Genomic DNA, 4,932 nt, shown 5'->3' on the forward strand with positions numbered 1-4,932 from the left:
ATTTCTTGGGGGATCTCCTAAAGATGATACATCCCACAATTTACAGGGTCTGTCAGGTCTCTCTCACAGTTTTTCTCATGTAGAGGACAAGAACATGGTCCAGACCAGCGCTTCGCTGCTGCACTGTCAGAGGAACAGGGCAAGATGGCAGCTTCTGCTGAGGGTGATTGCAGGGGGAGCACCCAGGGGTGCCCAGGACTGTCCTGCAGAGCAGGGTCCCTGCACCCCAGGGCTGTGCCGGGCAGGGACTCTGCCGCCTGCCAGGGTCAGCGCTCAGCCTGCCCGGGAGATCCCACGGCAGCAGCTGTGGGTGGAAGGAGCGACCCCCGGCAGGGCAGGCAGGGAGCTTGTGGGGTTGAAGGGGGCTGTGTGGGTCAGGGCTGCTCAGAGCTCCAGATCCCCCCACACACATGGCAGAGGGTCCTTCTGACCAACGACATCGAGACAGCAACAGCTGCAAGGGAAGGAGTCTGTGCTTTCAGTTCTCCACTCTTGCTCGTCTGGGTGTGCAGTGGAGATGGGGATTTATTTCTCTCATTGGAGCAGACACTGAGACCCCAGGTCTCGTTAGGACTTGTCTGAGCTGCTCCTGAGCCCCTGCACACACAGAGCTGCCCCTGGGCAGTGCCAGGAGGTGTGAGCAGGACAGAGCTGAGCACACAGCGGGTGGGACAGGGTCTGTGACACTGACAGGGAGCAGACCCAGGGACAGAGACACAGCTGCAGGCAGCACAGACATGGGCAGGGAGAAGGAGGTGGACCAGAAATGCTGGGGAGGGGATTCAGGACCCCCCTGCAATCCCCTGCAGTGCAGACACATTTCCCAGTGCAACCCCTGGTCTCCTCTCCTCCCCAGCAGACCCTCTGCCCCAAAGCCATGGGGTCCAGGTCACAAGTCTCCACCTCAGCAGCTGGACCTCCAGGTGAAGGGGTCCTGGAACGTGGTACACAAAAAAGGTGATAAAAGTACTTGCTCTACAGTGTCATTATGTGAGTGGCAGCAGCACAGCTGGGTCAGGAGAAGGTTCCACAGCATGCCCATTTGCCTTTCTGTCCTTGCTATATTTTCTGGTAGCACTGCAGTGTCCTTCCCTGTTTCTCTACCTGTCCCTAGTGCTCTTGCTCTCTGGGGTTGGGGTGGGAGTGTGGGTTAGTTTTTGTTCTGACACCAGCTCAGAGGGTCTTGCCCCAGAGCTGTGTTCATGGAAACTAAATGCCCAAACTCCATTTTAAACTGTGATGAACTCTTTTCTTCAGTTGGTAGAAACAGAATGAGCGGAAACATCCCTCCATCAGGGAGGGGGTTTTCCATGAGAAACAGCATGTTTATTTTCCTCAGAGAAGTCTCCCCTGATATGCCACTGTCTTTTCCTCCTTGCACAGGTCCTCATGCCCACAGGCAGCAAATGCCCAACATCAGCTCCATCACCCAGTTCCTCCTCCTGCCGTTCACAGACACATGGGAGCTGCAGCTCTTGCACTTCTGGCTCTTCCTGGGCATCTACCTGGCTGCCCTCCTGGGCAATGGCCTCATCATCACCACCATAGCCTAGGACCAGCACCTGCACACCCCCATGTACTTCTTCCTGCTCAACCTCGCCCTCCTCGACCTGGGCTGCATCTCCACCATTGTCCCCAGATCCATGGCCAATTCCCTCTGGGACACTAGGACCATCTCCTTTTTGGGATGTGTTGCCCAAGTCTTTCTGTTTGTCTTTTTTTTTTCAGGAGAGTATTGTCTTCTCACCATCATGTCCTACGACCGCTACGTTGCCATCTGCAAACCCCTGCACTACAGGACCCTCCTGGGCAGCAGAGCTTGTGTCCACATGGCAGCAGCTGCCTGGGCCACTGGGTTTCTCTATTCTCTGCTGCACACGGCCAATACATTTTCACTGCCCCTGTGCAAGGGCAATGCCCTGGGCCAGTTCTTCTGTGAAATCCCCCAGATCCTCAAGCTCTCCTGCTCACACTCCTATCTCAGGGAACTTGGGCTTATTGTGGTTAGTGTCTGTTTAGGATTTGGGTGTTTTGTGTTCATTGTGGTGTCCTATGTGCAGATCTTGAGGGCCGTGCTGAGGATCCCCTCTGAGCAGGGACGGCACAAAGCCTTTTCCACCTGCCTCCCTCACCTGGCCGTGGTCTCCCTGTTCCTCAGCACTGCCATGTTTGCCAACCTGAAGCCCTCCTCCATCTCCTCCCCATGGCTGGACCTGGTGGTGTCTGTTCTGTACTCGGTGGTTCCTCCAGCAGTGAACCCCCTCATCTACAGCATGAGGAACCAGCAGCTCAAGGATGCTCTGTGGAAACTCATATCCTAGTGTTTTCTGAAGCAATAAACTGCCCATCTTCTTCTATATAGGAGTTTTAATGTAGCTAATTACAAGCCCAGCCTGTCAACTGGATTTTCTGGTGGTTTTGGTGGTTTTCTAATTGTGATAATGTTGTCATCCCCTTTCTAATTCACTGTTGGCTTTTCTTTTATAACTGTTGGCTGCTTAAATGAGCAGCAGTGCTCTCCTTGTCTCTAAACAGAATAAAGGGCTGTTTAGCGACTTGTTTTTCGGTATATCTTTCCTGCAAGGGCTTTTTGGAGCTGCAGAGACAGTTCCTGTGCGTGGGTGGAGGGGAAAACAGCTCTTCCATGTCAGCCCTGCCAGGGAGCACCAGCGCTTGTTCTTCCAGAGCTGTTCTGGTTCCACTCCCACACTCTCCTTCTCATCCCTTGTGTTGGTGCAAGGCCTGAGTGCTCTGGCAGCTTGGTCACCATCCTGCTGTGTGTCAGTCCTGTGAGCACAGGCAGAGACAGACAATGGGCACTGCTGTGACAGAGCTGGCCTCACAACAGCCTTTCCAGATAGAAAGGTGATCTCCTATGGGCAATACACGATGGGTTATATCTTCAAGCATATGCTTACGATAGTGTCCCACAGATTCAAACACCAGTGTACAGCTGAACAGCGTGTGTGTGCAGGGCTGGCACACAGCAGTGTCCTCTCACAGCCAGGCTCCTGCCAGAGACCTGCAGGACCAGCAGAGCAGGGGCTGGGCTGTGCCCCTGTTCACTGGACACCCCACAGAATCTGCCCCAGGGCATCATCATGGACGGGCCCCTCTCAACCACCATTTCTAGCCCTGACTTCTCTCCCCAGCTCACAGAGATTGTTCTTCCCTCCATGGAATGACACTGAATGACTAGGTCAGCACTCCATGTCTGCATTGTACAGATGAGATGTGAGCGCGCACATCCTGGATGTGAGGTGAGATGTACCCAAGTGAGCACAAAAAACATCAGCTATTCCTGGAGGTTCCATGAAGGCCTGTGGGACAGACAGTGTCTTGAGGTCACTTCATGTTGGGAGAAACATCCTATGGGAAACTGCCTGAATGCAGCACTGGGTTATGCTTCCTTGAACTGAGGTCCCCGTGTCCATTCCTCATGATGTGGGACATGTCAGATGAGTGCAGAGCAGGTGACACACCACAGGGCTGAGGTGCCTCCCGTCTTTTGGAAGTGGCACCAGGAGGCCAGAGGGAAACCAAGAGTACGGCCTCTATGTGCAACAGGGAAAGATTCCGTCTCTGAACACCCCTGGGTGCAGAAGGAGTTCACGAGGCCAGCTCAGACTTGGATGGCAGACAGAACTTGACATTTCTGTGTGTGACTCCAAGAACGAACAGTGCCTTGGTGATATTCATCTCAGCTGCTGGAACGGCTCATTGCAAGTGTTCCTGTCTGCTACATCACCCTTGCCCATGATCCTGGGTTGTGCTCTCAAAAGTACCAGAGCACTCATAGAGGTTCTGAGTTCCTTGGAAAAGCAGACATCCGACCCAACTTCAAGAAGGGCTCTTTATTACAATCCAGCCATTTTCCTCAAGAGGAGCTGCTCCTCCACCTGGTTTAGCGCCAGCAGCACAGGGCTCTCAGGGTCCATCGAGATCTTGGCCGCTTCCATGAAGAGCACACGATGACAATGGTCTTAGTTGCCAGGGAGCAGATGGAGGGTTCGCTGTCCTCCTCCAAGGGCTGAAGGGCTGCAACAGAAAGAAGCAGAGCCCAGATGAGCTCCCATGGCTGCAGAGACCCCCAGGCATCCCCTCCAGACCACGCTCCCTACTCACCGCTGCAGATCTCAGACAGACTCTCCTTGCTTGGGTCCCTCAGGTGCCGCACAGCCAGCCCTGGGCACAGAGTTCCGTCAGCCCCTGCTCCCTCCCCTCATCAGGGCTGACCCCAGGGGAGAGCAGGAGCCGAGATGCTGGGACCGAGCGAGGCGGCCACCACGGCCACCTGCGTGGGCAGGGCTGGGAGGGGAGGCCAAGGCCCTGTCCGGGGCAGCCGGGGCTCTGGCAGCCACAGGGCTGCTCCTTGTGCCAGGGCAGCAGTGGGGACTGGGGCCAGGCTGCCGAAAGAGGGACCCGAGGGCTGTGACTCACCGATGAACCTCACGGCCGCCTCTCGCAAGCTGGCCTGAGCATCCCTCAGGTACGGCAGGCTCAGGCTCAAGAGCTCTTGAGCTCTGCTCCTGTCCCGCTCCAGCTGGAGAGAGCACAAGGGTGTGAGCACGTCACTGTCCCTCCCCAGCTGGCCGGACCAGTCCCTCCCCACAACAACCCACATTCCCCTTCCCCCCCGGCCATCCACGTGTTCCAGCCAGGAGCCCTGTGGGGCTGAGAGAGAGACACAGGCCGAGGGTCCCAGGGGTGCTGAGAGCCCTCCCTCCCGCTGGCTGCGGGGCAGAGGGAAGAGCCCCTGGGGGCTCTGTTCTTGACGACAGGGAACAAGGATGCAGCTCGGGGCTGCAGCAGGACAGGCGAGGCACATCTGCAGAGCCCACAGCACAGACATGTGGGGCAGCCCTGTCCAGCCTGGGCCCTGGGCCTTGGGGGTTGTCCTCACCAAGCTCTCTCCAATCCGCCATGTCTGCT

General features: G+C 56.3%; 1 pseudogene across 1 annotated transcript; it reads left to right on the top strand.

Annotated features, from left to right (window-relative positions):
* Positions 1-1,406: 1,406 nt before the first annotated feature.
* LOC309452246 (olfactory receptor 14C36-like) lies at positions 1,407-3,185 on the top strand (annotated as a pseudogene). The gene is made up of 2 exons: positions 1,407-2,216; positions 3,081-3,185. The product of its transcript is annotated as an olfactory receptor 14C36-like (transcript).
* Positions 3,186-4,932: the final 1,747 nt, after the last annotated feature.

Source organism: Streptopelia decaocto (genome assembly GCF_964273445.1).
Source record: "Streptopelia decaocto genome assembly, contig: HAP1_SCAFFOLD_178, whole genome shotgun sequence".
NCBI classification, from domain to species: domain Eukaryota; kingdom Metazoa; phylum Chordata; class Aves; order Columbiformes; family Columbidae; genus Streptopelia; species Streptopelia decaocto.